Raw genomic sequence first — 17,405 nt, forward strand, 5'->3', positions numbered from 1 at the left:
AGATTCATCCATATTGTTGCATGTGTCATTATTGATTTCCTTTCTATTATTGAGTACTATTCAACTGTATGGATATACCAAATTTGTTTATCCATTCACCTGTTGGTGACATTTAGATTGTTTTCAGGTTATGGCTATTACACATAAAGCTGCCATAAATATTTATGTATAATCTTTGTATAAACATGGCTATATTGTATGGTAGGTGTACGTTTGAATATGTTTGACTTACATTCCCACCAAAAGTGTATGAGAGGTCCAGTTGTTCCACATTTTTACCAACACCTACTTTGGTCACTCTCTGTAATTTTAGACATTCTAATAGATGTGAAGTGGTATCTCATTCCTTAATGACATATGATACTGAACATGTTTTCCTGTGCTTATTTTCTATATGTTAATCTGCTTTGTTAAAATGTCTATACAAATTGAACATTTTGATAGGGTAGTTTATTGTCTTATTATTGGGCTTTGAGAATTATTTATGTATTCCAGATACAAGGTGTTTTTTTTTTTTTCTTAATTGGGGTATAGTTGCTTTACAATGTTGTGTTAGTTTCTGCTGTACAACGAAGTGAATCAGCTCTATGTACACCTATATCCCCTCCCTCTTGGACCTGCCACCCCCCATCCCGCCCACCTACATCACCACAGAGCACCAAGCTGAGTTCCTGCTCCATACAGCAGGTTCCCACTAGCCATCTGTTTTACACATGGTAGTGTATATATGTCAATCCCACTCTCCCAATTTATCCCACCTCCCCTTCCTACACCCCTTGTCCACACGTCTGTTCTCCAAATCTGCGTCTCTATTCCTGCCCTGCAAATAGGTTCATCTGTGCCATTTTTCTAGATTCCACATATATGCATTAATATTTGTTTTTCTCTTTCTGACTTACTTCACTTTGTAACAAAGGGAACCCACTTGCACTGTTGGTGGGAATGCAAATTGATACAGCCGCTGTGGAGAACAGTATGGAGGTTCCTTAAAAAACGGAAAATAGAACTAGCATATGACCCAGCAATCCCACCACTGGGCATATACCCTGAGAAAACCATAATTCTAAAAGACAGTGCACCCCAATGTTTATCACGGCACTATTTACAATAGCCAGGACATGGAAGCAACCTAAATGTCCATCAACAGATGAATGGATAAAGAAGATATGGTACATATATACAGTGGAATATTAGCCATAAAAAGGAATGAAACAAGGTGTTTGTTTGTTTGTTTTTAGCAGATGTGTGATTTGCAAATACTTTCTCCATGGAGCTTCACAATAGAAAGTCTGAGGAGACAACATTCAGAGGTACAGATCATCTGATAAATGGTTGGCCTTAGAGTATTCTCACTACAAGTTATAATAGGCCTCCATTTCTCAGTCATGAAGGAAATAAGGGTACTAAACAAGTTTTCAAGGCAGTGGCCCACTCAAATCTGTACAAAATAAAGATATGGTCCTGAAATGGGGTACAGATGGAGTCTTGACTACAGAAAGCCCATTTACTAAACCGGAACAGGTCAGAGTAGAACAAACAGGAATATTGACTTGGTGACAAATTATCTACCTTAGGGATCCGTAGATGCCTTTTCTACTATGGACAGATTTGGTAGCAAAATATAGGACAGAGTTACATTCTTAGGTGGGCTTTTCTTAAGTAATGCTGTGGTGAGTAGAAATCTGCCTCATCAGGGAGAACAGCAGATTGTTAAAGCTAAGTCACATAAAAACTTGTTGTCAATACATAGTCTGGGATAATTGGAAAGCCATCTGGAAAAATAAATAAGTATGAATCCATACCTTACACTTTGCACCAGCATACATTCCCAAAGGAACTTATTTAATAATAAGTTTGAAAAAAAATGAAACCAGAAGGTACAAAACAAAACAAAACAAAACAACTAAAGAAACTAAAAACTAAAGAAAAAAAAATTTTTTACACTACCGTTGAGTGAAGTATCCCTGACTAACTATTATACTAAACTCAGAAAATATTAATAAATTTAGATACACGAAAGTCAAACATTTCTGCATAGCAAAAGCCATCATAAACAGAGTCAAAGAACAAATGATACACTGAGTAAATGGATATTAACAAATCACATTGAAACAAAGGACTAATTACCGCAATATATTGTGATTTTATATATACACATATATATGTATATGTATATATATATGTATGTCAGTAATATTTAAGTAGCAGAAAAATGAGCTAAGAATATGAGCAGAGGGTTTATAGAAAAGAAAAAACAAATGACTTTTAGCACATAAAAAGATGCTCAATTGCACTCATAATAAGAAAAGTTCAAATAAACCAAGCATATTGGCAGAGATGAAAGTTTGATAGCACTGTGTTGGCACGAGTATAGGGGTAGATTCACGAAAAATATCTAATAATTATAAATATATGTGCATAAAACAGCAGAGTCAAAATATATGAAGCAAACAGTGACAGATTTGAAGGGAAAAATATTTCTATAATAATAGTTGAAGATTTCAATATATCATTTTCAATAATGGGTAGGACATAGAGAAAGAATATCAGTAAGAAATAGAGGACTCAAATAACACTATAAACCTACATCTAACAGAGATATGCAGAACACCCCACCCAACAACATCAGAATACACATTCTTTTTAAGTACACATGGAACATTCCCAAGGATAGAACATATATTAGGGCACAAACTGTCTCAGTAAATTTTAAAAGATTGAAATAATACAAAGTATCTTCTCCGATCTCAGTGGAATAAGTTAGAAACAAAAAGCAGAAGGAAAATTGGTCACAAATATGTGGAAATTAAACAACATGCTCTTAACCAACAAATGGCTCAAAGAAGAAACCACAAGGGAAATTAGAAAATACTTAGAGATGAAGAAAAATGAAAACTCATGGGATGCAGCAAAAGCAATGCTCAAGGGGAAACTTATAGCTGTAAATATCTACATTAAAACAGAAAAAAGATTCTAAATCAATAACCTAACTTTACACCTGGAGGATCTATGAAAAAGAGAGAGAGAGAGGGAAAACTACACATCCTTCTGCAAAACCAAACGAAGGAAGAAAATAATAAATATTAGAGTGGAGATAAATGAAATGAAGAATAGAAAAATAGAAAGTCAACAAGACCAAAAATTGTTTTTTTGAAAAAATAACAAAATTGACAAGCTTTTAGCTATACTGACAAAGAAAAAAGAGACAACACAAAGAAGTAAAATAAAAAATAAAAGTGGGGAAGGAGAAAAACCATATGATCATCTCAATAGATGCAGAGAAAGCTTTCGACAAAATTCAACACCTATTTATGATATAAACCCTGCAGAAAGTAGGCATAGAGGGAACTTTCCTCAACATAATAAAGGCCATATATGACAAACCCACAGCCAACATCGTCCTCAATGGTGAAAAACTGAAAGCATTTCCACTAAGATCAGGAACAAGACAAGGTTGCCCACTCTCACCACTCTTATTCAACATAGTTTTGGAAGTTTTAGCCACAGCAATGAGAGAAGAAAAGGAAATAAAAGGAATTCAAATCGGAAAACAAGAAGTAAAGCTGTCACTGTTTGCAGATGACATGATACTATACATAGAGAATCCTAAAGATGCTACCAGAAAACTACTATGGCTAATCAATGAATTTGGTTAAGTAGCAGGATGCAAAATTAATGCACAGAAATCTCTGCCATTCCTATACACTAATGATGAAAAATCTGAAAGTGAAATCAAGAAAACACTCCCATTTACCATTGCAACAAAAAGAATAAAATATCTAGGAATAAACCTACCTAAGGAGACAACAGACCTGTATGCAGAAAATTATAAGACACTGATGAAAGAAATTAAAGATGATACAAAGAGATGGAGAGATATACCATGTTCTTGGATTGGAAGAATCAACATTGTGAAAATGACTCTACTACCCAAAGCAATCTACAGATTCAATGCAATCCCTATCAAACTACCACTGACATTTTTCACAGAACTAGAACAAAAACTTTCACAATTTGTATGGAAACACAAAAGACCCCGAATAGCCAAAGCAATCTTGAGAACGAAAAACGGAGCCAGAGGAATCAGGCTCCCTGACTTCAGACTATACTACAAAGCTACAGTAATCAAGACAGCATGGTACTGGCACAAAAACAGAAAGATCAATGGAGCAGGATAGAAAGCCCAGAGATAAACCCACGCACATATGGTCACCTTATCTTTGATAAAGGAGGCAGGAATGTACAGTGGAGAAAGGACAGCCTCTTCAATAAGTGGTGCTGGGAGAACTGGACAGGTACATTTAAAAGTATGAGATTAGATCACTCCCTAACACCATACACAAAAATAAGCTCAAAATGGATTAAAGACCTAAATGTAAGGCCAGAAACGATCAAACTCTTAGAGGAAAACATAGGCAGAACACTCTATGACATAAATCACAGCAATATCCTTTTGACCCACCTCCTAGAGAAGTGGAAATAAAAACAAAAATAAACAAATGGGACCTAATGAAACTTCAAAGCTTTTGCACAGCAAAGGAAACCATAAACAAGACAAAAAGACAACCCTCAGAGTGGGAGAAAATATTTGCAAATGAAGCAACTGACAAAGGATTAATCTCCAAAATTTACAAGCAGCTCATGCAGCTCAATAACAAAAAACCAAACAACCCAATCCAAAAATGGGCAGAAGACCTAAATAGACATTTCTCCAAAGAAGATATACAGACTGCCAACGAACACATGAAAGAATGCTCAACATCATTAATCATTAGAGAAATGCAAATCAAAACTACAATGAGATATCATCTCACACCAGTCAGAATGGCCATCATCAAGAAATCTAGAAATAATAAATGCTGGAGAGGGTGTGGAGAAAAGGGAACCCTCTTGCACTGCTGGTGGGAATGTAAATTGATACAGCCACTGTGGAGAACAGTATGGAGGTTCCTTAAAAAACTACAAATAGAACTACCATATGACCCAGCAATCCCACTACTGGGCATATACCCTGAGAAAACCATAATTCAAAAAGACTCATGTACCAAAATGTTCATTGCAGCTCTATTTACAATAGCCTGGAGATGGAAGCAACCTAACTGTCCATAATCGGATGAATGGATAAAGAAGATGTGGCACATATATACAATGGAATATTACTCAGCCATAAAAAGAAACGAAATTGAGCTATTTGTAATGAGGTGGATGGACCTAGAGTCTGTCATACAGAGTGAAGTAAGTCAGAAAGAGAAAGACAAATACCGTATGCTAACACATATATATGGAATTTAAGAAAAAAAAATGTCATGAGGAACCTAGGGGTAAGACAGGAATAAAGACACAGACCTACTAGAGAATGGACTTGAGGATATGGGGAGGGGGAAGGGTAAGCTGTGACAAAGCGAGAGAGAGTCATGGACATATATACACTACCAAACGTAAGGTAGACAGCTAGTGGGAAGCAGCCGCATAGCACAGGGAGATCAGCTCGGTGCTTTGTGACCACTTGGAGGCGTGGGATAGGGAGGGTGGGAGGGAGGGAGACACAAGAGGGAAGAGATATGGGAACATATGTATATGTATAACTGATTCACTTTGTTATAAAGCAGAAACTAACACACCATTGTAAAGCAATTATACTCCAATTAAGATGTAAAAAAATTAAAAAAAATAAAAATGGGGACATGTATTTTATAGAAATAACAAGATTATAAGGGGATACTTTGAACAATTGTAACCAACAAATTAGATAACCCAGATAAAATGGACAAATTGACTGAAGAAGAAATAGAAAATCTCAACAGATCTGTAATAAGTAAATAGATTTAATCAGCAATCCCCAAATCTCCAAACAATGAAATGTCCAGGACCAGATGGCTTCACTTGTTAATTCTACAAAACACTTAAAGAAGAACTAACAATCAATCCTTTATCAACTCTTCCCAAAATATAGAAAAGGAGAGAATACTTCCTAACTCATTCCATGAGACCAGAATCACCCTGACGTCAAAGTCAGAAGACATTACAAGAAAGAAAAATTATAAACCAATATCTTTTATGAACATAGATGGAAAAATCCTCAACAGAATATTAGCAAATGGAATCCAATGGCATATTAAAAGGACAATACACCATGACCAAGTGGGATTTATGCCAGGAATGCAAAGGTGTTTCAAAATAAGAAAAGCAATCAACGTAATAGATTGATCACATTAAAAGAAGGAAGGGGGAACATATGATCATCTAGATTGATGCAGAAAAAGCATTTGACAAAATTCAACACCCTTTCATGGTTGAAAAATCACTAAGAAACTAGGAATAGAAGAAAACTTCCTAAACATGATAAAAGTCATTTATTAAAAACCCACAGTTAATATATTACTCAATTGTGAAAGACTAAAACCTTTCCCCTAAGATCAGAAACAAGACAAGCATGCCCATTTCCACTCCTGCTATTCAAAATTGTACTGAATGTTCTAGCTAGAGCAATTAGACAATAAAAAGAAACAAAAGGCATCCAGATTGGAAAGGAAGAAGGAAAACTATCTGCATTTGCAGAGGACATGATTCTATATATACAGACTCCTAAAGAATCCACGAGAAAACAAATGTAGTGAAGTTGTAGGTTGCAAGATCAACACACAAAAATTCAGTTGTGTTTCTGTACGCCAACAGTGAACAATCAAAAAGGACATTTAAAAGTCAATTTTATTTACATTAGCATCTAAAATAATAAATACCTAGGAATAAATTTAACCAGGAAAGACTTTACACTGAAAACTATAAAATATTGCTTAAAGAAATTAAAGAAGACAAAATAAGTGGAAAGGCATCCCATACTTATGGGCTGGAAGATTTAATGTTGTTAATATGTTAATACTATTCATAACAATCTACAGATTCAATGAAGTCCTTTTCAAAATACCAATAACCTTTTCTGCAGAAATGGAAAAGTTGATCCTCAGAATCATAGGGAATTACAAGGGGCCCCAAATAGACAAATAATCTTGAAAAAGTAAAACAAAGTTGGAAAACTCACACTTCCTGATTTCAGAATTGACTGCAAAGGTACACTAGTCAAAACAATGTGATACTGGCAGAGGAATAGATATATAGACAAATGGAATAGAATCAAGGGGCTGGAAATAAACCCATACATCTATGGCTACTTGATTTTTGACATGGGTACCAACTCCATTCAATAGGGGAAGAAATCATCTCATCAACAAATGGTGCAAGGACAATTGAATTTCCATATGCAAAAGAATGAAGTTGGACCCCTACCTTACACCATATATAAAAATTAACTCAAAATGGGTCATGACCTAAATATAATATTATATAATTATAATAATAATATTATATAATTATTATATATGTATATATTATATATAATTATATAATATATATTATATAATATATAATAATATTATATAATTATAATAATATAATATAATAGGGCTAAAATAATATAACTCTTAGAAGAAAACATAGGAATAAATGTTCATAACCTTGAATTTGTTAATGAATACTCAGATAAGACACCAAAAGCTCAGTCAACAAAAGAAAAAAATAGATAAATTGACTATCAAAATTTTAAAATTTATACATCAAAGGAGATTATCAAGAAAGTGGAAGACACCCTACAGAATGCGAGAAAAATATTTGCAAATCATATATTTGATAAGGGATTGATATCCAGAATATATAGAGAACTCCTACAACTCAACAACACAAAGACAAATTAAAGAATAGATAAAATGGGTAAAGGGCTTGAATAGACATTTCTCCAAAGAAGATATACAACCAGCCAATAAGCACATGAAAAGATTCTCAACGTCATTGAATGATTAGAGAAATGCAAATCAAAATCAAAATGATACCACTTTACACCTACCAGGATGACTATAACTAAAACAATAGAAAATTATAAGTGTTGGCAAGAATGTGGAGAAATTAGAATTAGAATTAGAAATTGCTGATGGTAATTTAAAATGGTTCAGCCATTGTGGAAAACAGTTTGGTGGCTCCTCAAAAGGTTAAACGTAGAATTACCACATTACTCAGGAATTCCAGTCCTAGGTATATACCCAAAAGAATCGAAAATAGGAACTCAAACAGATACTTTGTGCCAATGTTTACTGCAGCATTATTTACAATAGTCAAAAGGTAGAAACCATTCAATTATCCACAAATAGATGAATGGATACATAAAATGTGGTATATACATTCAATAGAATATTATTTGGGCATATAAAGGAATGAAGTTCTGCTTCACGCTACAACACAGATGAACCTTGAAAACAATATGCTAAATGCAATAAGCCAGACACTAAAGGACAAAAATATCACATGATTACTCTTATTTGCAATATCTAGAATAGGCAAATACACAGAGATAGAAATAAATTAGAGGTTATCAAGGGCTGGGTGGCGGTGGGGAAGCAATGAGGAGTTATAGCTTACTGGGTACAAGGTTTCTGTTTGGGGGTGATTGAAAAAGTTTTGGAAACAGTGATAATGGTGGCAGAACATTGTGAATGTAATCAATACCGCTGAATTGTACACCTAAAAATATTTTAAATGATAAATTTCATGTTGTATAAATTTTCCACAATAAGAAAGAAGGAGAAGAAGAAACAGTGGCCTCAAAAGAAAAAAAAAGAAAACACCTGGTGGTTAATGTGTCATTTTTCCACTCACAATTCTCAGCTGCTATTTGTAGTAGAGGTTTCAAACATACAACATATATTTGCTTATATATGCATAGGCAACTAAATTATAACTGGAATTACATACAAGAATTTGAGAACACAGGTTGTTTTTCGGAGGGAAGCTGAGTAGAGGTGAGAGGAATACTTTTCATTGTATACCATTTTGTTTCTTTTGAATTTACGATTTGTTTTAATTAACTAAAATGGATCAAAGCAAAAGTTTTGAAATAGAAGATTACCTTCTGTGCAGTAAATGGTTAACTCAACAGGTCTGGGTCATACAGACTTGTAGTTTCCAAAGGAAGGTCAGGCTCCTGCTGGGCTCCCAGGAGATAGCCTCTAAGCCCTGTCAGTTAAGACTACCTGAGGCCACACCAGAGAGTTTATGCTGATACCCTGATTTATGGTTGGGCCTTAATGGAGACCAAATTCAGCCACAGAGTCAGCCATGTCTACATGACTGACGCTGGATAAAAACCCTTGACATAAAGCCTTGGGTGAGCTTACCTGGTTGGCAACACTTTCTGCATGTTGTCACACATCATTGTTGGAAGAATTAAATGTTATCAAAAAGACTCCAGTGGGAGGGGACACCTTGAAGCTTGTGCCTGGTCTCCTGCATTCTGCCCTATGTGCCTTTTTCTTTTTGATTTTAATCTGTATCCTTTGCTGTAGTAAATTGTAACCATGAGTATAACAGCTTTGCCAAACTCTGTAAGTTCTTGTAATTAATCATTAAATCTAATTCTTTATTTTTATATTTGTTGGATTTATTTATTGAATTACAATTAACATACAACATTATAGTAGTTTCAGGTGTACAACATAGCAACATAGTGATTCAATATTTTTATACATTATGAAATGATCACTACAATAATCTAATTACCACATGTCACCAAAGTTTTTACAATATTATATCCTATGTTGTATGTTACATCTCTGTAACTTTTTATTTTTCCTTTGGGAAAAATTTTTTTAAATTTTTTATTGGAGTATAGTTGATTTACAATATTGTGTTTGTTTCTACTGTATAGAAAGGTGAATCAGTTATACATACACATATATCCACTCTTTTTAAGATTCTTTTCCCATATAGGTCATTACAGAGTATTGAGTAGAGTTCCCTCCTGTAGTGCTATACAGGAGGTCCTTATTATGTATCTATTTTATACAAAGTTTATGGAAAGCCTTATTTTTTTTTATAGCTGGAGGTTTGTACCTCTTTATCCCTTTCATCTTTTTCATCTGTCCCCCACATATCCCTCCCCTATGGCAACCATCTGCTTGTTCTCTGTATCTATAAGTCTGTTTTGTTTTGTTTATTTTTTTATTTTTTAAAATTTATTTATTTTATTTATTTTTGGCTGTGTTGGGTCTTTGTTGCTGCATGCAGGCTTTCTCTAGTTGTGGCGAGTGGGGGCTGCTCTTTGTTGTGGTGTGTGGGCTGCTTATTGCAGTGGCTTCTCTTGTTGCAGAGCATGGGCTCTAGGCACACGGGCTCAGTAGTTGTGGCTCACGGGCTGTAGAGTGCAGGCTCAGTAGTTGTGGCGCACGGGCTTAGTTGCTCTGTGGTATGTGGGATCTTCCCAGACCAGGGCTCGAACCCTAACCTTAACCCTCCATTGGCAGGCAGATTCTTAACCACTGCAGCACCAGGGAAGCCCCTGTTTTGTTTTTTAGGTTCCACATATAAGTGAAATCACATGATGTTTGCCTTTCCCTGTCTGACTTATTTCACTTAGCATAGTATCCTCCAGGTCTATCCATGTTGCCTCAAATGGCAAGATTTCATTCTTTTTTATGGCTGAGTAATATTCCTCTGTGTGTGTGTGTGTGTGTGTGTGCGCATCACATCTTCATCCATTTATCTATCAATGGACACAGGTTGCTTCCATATCTTTACTATTGTAAATAGTGTTGCAATGAACATAGGGGTACATGTATCTTTTTGAATAAGCTATTTTGATTTATTTGGATATATACCCAGAAGTTGAATTAATGGGTTATATGGGCGTTCTATTTTTAGTTCTTTGAAGAACCTCTATACTGTTTTGCATAGTGGCTGGACAAATTTACATTCCCACTAACAGTGCACAAGGGTACCCTTTTCTCCACATCTTTAGCAACACTCGTTTCTTGCTTTTTTGATAATAGTTATTCTGACAGGTGGGAGGTGATATCTCACTGTGGTTTGATTTGCATTTCACTGATGCATAGTGATGTTGAGCATCTTTTCATGTGCCTGTTGGCATTTGTATGTCTTCTTTGGAAAAATGTCTATTCAGGTATTCTGCCCACTTTCTGACTGGGTTGTTTGCGTTTTTGATGCTGAGCTGTATGTGCTGTTAATATATTTTGAATATTAACCTCTTATCCATACCATTTGCAAATTTTTCTCCCATTCAGTAAGTTGTCTTTTCATTTTGTCAATGGTTTCCTTTGCTGTGCAAAAGCTTTCAAATTTGATTAGGTCCCATTTGTTTATTTTTGCTTTTATTTCTTTTGCCTTGGGAGACTGATCTAAGAAAATATTGCTATGATTTATGTCAAAGACTGTTCTGCTTATGTTTTCTTCTAAGAGTTTTATGGTTTCCAGTCTAACATTTAGGTCTTTATTCCATTTTGAGTTTATTTTTGTATGTGGTGTTAGATAATGTTCTAATTTCACTCTTTTACAGGTAGCTATCAAGTTGTCCCAGTACCACGTATTGAAGAGACTGTCTTTTCTCCATTGTGTATTCTTGCCTCCTTTGTCATAGGTTAATTGACCATAAGTGGGTGGGTTTATTTCTGGGCTCTCTATTCTGTTCCATTGATCTATGTGTCTTTTTTGTGCCAGTACCATACTGTTTTGATTACTGTAGCTTTGTAGTATAGTCTGAAGTCAAGGAGTGTAATTCCTCCATCTCTGTTCTTTTTTCTTAAAATTGGTTTGGCTATTTGGGGTCTTTTGTGTTTCCATACAAATTTTTAAATTAGTTGTTCTAGTTTTGTGAAAAATGTCATGGGTATTGCATTGAATCTGTAGATTGCCTTGGATAGTATGGTCATTTTAACAATATTAATTCTTCTAATCCATGAACATGGTATATCTTTCCACCTGTTTGTGTTGTCTTCAATTTCTTTCATCAGTGTCCTATAGTTTTCTGAGTATAGGTCCTTTACTTCCTTACATAGGTTTATTCCTAGGTATTTTATTCTTTTTGATGTGATGACAAATGGGATGGTTTCCTTAATTTCTCTGATAGTTCATTGTTAGTGTACAGAAATACAACAGATTTCTGTTTATTAGTTTTGTATCCTGCAACTTTATTGAATTCATTGATGAGCCTTAGTAGCTGTTTGATGGTATCTTTAGGATTTTATATGTGTAGTGTCATGTCATCTGCAAACAGTGACAGTTTTACTTCTTCCTTTCCAATTTGGATGCCTTTTATTTGTTTTTCTTGTCTGATGGCTGTGTCTAGGACTTCCAATACTATGTTGAACAAAAGTGGTGAGACTGGGCATACTTTTCTTATTCGTGATCTTAGAGGAAATGCTTTCAGCTTTTCACCATTGAGTATGATGTTAGTGAAGGGCTTGTCATCCATGGTCTTTATTATGTTGAGGTATGTTCCCTCTATACCCACTTTCTGGAGAGTTTTTATCAAAAATGGATGTTGAATTTTGTCAAATGCTTTTTCTGCATTTATTGAGATGATCATATGGTTTTATTCTTCAATTTGTTAATGTGGTGTATCACAATATATGAGGGAACTTTCTAACAATCACATCTGGACAACAATTGAATAGTTGTTCCTTCTCAGAAGTGCATGTGCTCACTGGGGCCCTGTAGCCACCAAATAGATGACCATCTCTCAGCTATGTTGCAGGCAAGATTGGACTTCATGGTGTCTCAGGCTCCTCCCATGCTGAGTCCATAAGTCTACCTACAGACAACAGGCTGCAATCTGACAAAAGTGTCTTTTCTTTGGATTGCAAACTAAATAAATGGTTGTTTATAAAGAGCCAGTAAGGGCAAAAGGCATAGGCAGCCCGAGGATGTGGGCTCCAAGAAACAATTGTCACTGGGCACAGATCAATAAAGTGACTTGGTTAAAGAATAAGTTTGAAAATCTGCCTCTCAAACTTGTCTTTATTTGAAAGAAAAAAGAAAAGGCCAAAAGCTTTTACTATTGCTTTTTGGATATCTGTTTAAAACAAAGCGGAGATGTGAGTTCAAGGTTTATTGTCCACAATTAAAAAGGAATCAGGTTTTGGTTTTAATATACTTCCTGCAATATAGTAAGCTTTCAAATGAAAGTGTTTGTTGCACAGCCTGAATGGTCAATAAATCAATTTTGTGTATCTGTGTTGGTGTCTGTGATTTGTCATCATGCCTTCTTACAATAATCACTCCTCAAAGAACTGTCTCAATGACTGTCTTTGAAGTAACTGAAATATGTCTTATTAATGTACTGGTTTATGTGAAAGCATGTAAAAGGCAAACACACACAAGCAAAATTATCTCCAAAAATTAATCACTTGTTCACTGCTGCTTCCTTCCACTAGAATATAAACCATTTTGTTTGGTAGCATATCTGGCACCTAGAATAGCACATAGTAAGTACTCAATAGGTCACTGCTGAGAGAATTCCAACACTTATTGGAATGGAACTCTTCTACCTTCAGCTTCCTAACTACGAATTTGGATGCTAGAGACAAGCAGCAGGGAAAATTCCTCAAATCAAAAGAAGCATCAGGGTATGCAGCAGGCAAAGGGAAGGGGAGAGGAAGAGAGGGACACTCCCTATGCCCACAGAGGGACATTGAGTCTCTAGTCCCATGATCTTTGCTGGTTCCCAGGCTGGCCTGAGACTTGATCTGGGCTCATGACCTCTTTCAGTGAGGCTATAGTGCTGGTGGCAGAGTATTTGTTGGGGAGGTGGGATTTAAATGCATGCACAGTCTTTTTTAAATGATATTTAAAACTTTTGCTGGGCTCTCAAGTTTTGGTGCATTACAAGCAAAGGCCTGTTAGGCAAAGCCTAGTTTCAGTTTTGGCTCACAGTAACATTCTCGGGGACCTACTGGAGTCATCCATCACAGGGGGACATCTCCCTGACCCCACCTGCTCCTGCCTCAACCCAACTTTTCAGAAGTATTGGAAAGAACCTTTTCCCTCTCTTCTTTTTCCCTTCTCTAACTCTTCAGCAAGGCTAACTACTGATGCTACCCACTACGGATCAGGGTCAACATACAGTTCTCTTCTCCCCCTCCTCCCTCCCCTTGGTGCTCTGTCTCTCTCTCTCAACATTTTTTAAAACAGCCTGGCCACAGGATGCACCTGTCCTCGTCCCCTCCTGGGGCGAGCCCAAGGAGCCAGGTGCTGCCCTTGCTGGGGGAGGCTTACAGCTGTTTTGCCTGTGGGTGGGTGGTAACTTGAAGACCATTTGGGCCTTGGGTGCAAGCCAAGATTTTTAATCTAACCTGACCAGTAGCAAAGCCAATATGTTGATCCACATCTGGCTTCTGTGTCTGTGTGTCATTAATTCATTCTCAAACATCAAAAATAATAGATTTAATTTTCCTCAAAATGAAAGATATTTAAAAGTTAACAAATAAAAGTCAGCTGATACTCTTATATAATAATTCTACAAGGCTTTAGCAAGGCTTAAATCAGGTATGCCAGTTTTAGTTTCAGAGAAGCAGGGAGCTTTTTATCTATTCTTGCCTGGAAGGCAATTGTTAGGGTCTTTGTGGGAACCTAACGATCGTCACATTTCATTCCCACCTGAGGCTTGAACCAATTAAGAAATAAGGTAGATGAGTTGATATATTAATGAAGAAATAACTTATATTTACAGGCAAGCATGGGCTTCCCAACCCAGTCACAGGTAATGTCAGAGTCCTCCCCTCGTGGCAGGTCTGTCTCTGCAGGACTTGCAGCATGGAGGAGCCATGGCAAACGTGGGCTTCCCATGAGCATCTCATGCTGAGGAAAGAGGCAGAAGGGGCTGCACACCATCTGGCTCCCCTTCCAAATTCCAGCAGGTGGGGGAGGAGTCGAATCAGGAGTGGGTAACGATCATTCCTCCCCAACAACAAAATGGAAGCCGGAGCAGTGCAGACCACTTCTCCGTCGCCCTCAGGCAACTTGTCAAAGCTGAGTAGAGTATCTGGCTGGTTCAGAGCCAGGAGCAGAGAAGGGCATGGTTAGAGCTGATAGCAAGTGTGGAGAGAAGCTCTCTGCACTGCTCTCTAGCTGCCTTGCTAGTTTGCCTGGCCTTTTTAAATGAGGTATAAATTACATACAGTAAAGCACATAATATTGTTGCCCTTTTATATGTAGATATTCCTTTAACCTCCACCAGTATGAGATATAGAACATTTTCTGGGTTGCTTTCAAAAGACCTGGTCCACACCTTCTTCTGACCTGAGGAATATCCGAGAAATTCTATTTCCATAAAAATTATTTTCCATGCTTACCTTACACATGTAATCTTTAATTTGTATCCACTTTATCAATTATAGCAATAGTTTCAATTTTTAAGCATTAAAAAATTAATTTTTAAGCTTAAAAAGTTCAACTTATCAAGAGATGTTATTCTTTCAGGGAAGTGATTATCTGTCCCAGGCACTGACTTCCTTCCTCTTAGCAAGAAATTAGAAATTTCTCATAGGGGAAATTCTTTCCCCTATGGTGACAGCATCAGATTTAGAATTACCTCACCAATGGGAGGTTTCTCGTCATTAGCCAACCAATAACAGTCACAGTCAAATAAAATGCATTTTCAAAGGAAATCGCTTCTCCAGGAAGCATGTTTTCCTAGAGCACCTGCAGTGCTTTAGAGGAAACATGTTGGCTTTGTAAATGGGTATATTGTTCTTAAATGATACAAGTGGAATTCTGATGCTGAAACATTTTTCATGAGCTTTTTTCCCCGAGGAACTTTAGATCTAAGTTAAAACTTTAAATTAACTTAACGTGATCAGCTTTACATTTTTAATAATAAAATTGCCGAATATTCCTTCCCTTAAAAAAGTCCCATGACATACAAAATAGATAAAATCTAGGGAAAAGATACCCTTGTCGCAAGCTGTATATCTATATATTTAATATATACATTTATATAAATATGTTATGTAAATATATATATCTATACATACATATCTATATCTTTCTATCTATAAAAAATAAATATAACGTAACATACAGTATTACAGCTCGCCTACCACAGCGTGTTCATACGCTGCCCAGCTGGCTGACTGTATAAATGCTGACCTGTAACCCTCCTTTGGGCACCTACACAGGGGCCAGCAGGGCTCGGGCCCGGCTTTGACAGCATTTGCTAGACAGGCCCGGGAGGATGCGAATACTCAGGCACAAATCAGGTCAAAACACCATCATAATAGCACTAAATTAGGTGATACATAGCAAGTAACTGGGCGCAAACACAATGCTTAGCTCTGAGCACATCCAGGTGAGGGCCAGACTTCGCTTTACTGCGTCAGTAATAGCTAAATTGTTAGCGGTCCTAGTCTATGCCTTTGCTCTTGGCTCGCCTCTTCAGTCTGAGTGGCAGGACAGATGTTCAGTATTGCACACACATAACGTTAGTGACAGCTAAAGACTGTGACTCTCCAGAACACCAAGCGGGGTCACTGCCTCTAGCTGGCAGTGAACAGTTGAGTCTCTTCTATAGATTCAGGGCAAAGAATGAGAGGTCGTGTTAGGCTCATTTCAGCTCTAAAGTGCCACAAGTCTTCAGTCGAAGCTTTCGTTAGACTTTAAGGTCATGACCACTAGAAGGTGAACTGCAAAGGGGCTTCCCTGTCTACCTTGGCCATTCTTTTCTGGTGTCTATTTTTAAAGGAATGTGAGGAGCTTTGAGAAAGACCGCGAAGTCACTGAAATCCCAAAAAGATATCATTCTATTACCACTTCCTTTTTGTTTGACGCCTTATAAGAAAATACACATTCATCCTAAGGGTCATAATCAACCTTTCTTTCCATCGCATGGATTAATACATGATTCTATATGCACTGTGTCTAGTGTCAAGTTTCACTGCCTTCTAGGAACATCTATTTCAGAAATGTATGACTTGTTCTTTTGGGCTAATATTCTTTTACTGTCATTTTAAAGCCCAAAATGGGGTTCTCTTGCTGAGTCTTTCCTTAAAATTTCACTTTTAGTTGATAGTATTCATTTGTGCATTTATTGGTGCTCTGTGGTGACCTAGATGGATGGGATGGGGGGTGGTAGGAGGGAGGTCCGAGAGAGGGGATATATGTATACATACAGCTGATTCACTTTGTTGTACAACAGAACCTAACACAACATTTTAAAGCAACTATACCCTTTCCCCCCCAAAAAAGCATATACTGAGTGCCCGTTCTGGGCTGGAGCCTAGAATGGAGACATGAGTGAGCCAGTATTGATCATGGGCCTCTGTCAGAGTTGGAGGCCAGAGTGCCTTTCCCAGGCATGTCTCCCACACCCCATCCTTGTAGTGGAAAAGCTAGAGGCCATATTGGTGTGACATAACCTCCCTAACCTCCACCTCGACTTGGCCACAGTAGATTGGATTGGGAGGGTGGAGTGGCTGACGCGAAATGGGCCAATCACAGTTGTTTCCTAGGAATTCGGAATGGAGACCAAGAGGAAAAGAGTATGTCTCCCTCCATATAAAACAGTGTAATTG

The sequence above is a fragment of the Lagenorhynchus albirostris genome, chromosome 10, assembly GCF_949774975.1.
Source record: "Lagenorhynchus albirostris chromosome 10, mLagAlb1.1, whole genome shotgun sequence".
NCBI lineage: Eukaryota > Metazoa > Chordata > Mammalia > Artiodactyla > Delphinidae > Lagenorhynchus > Lagenorhynchus albirostris.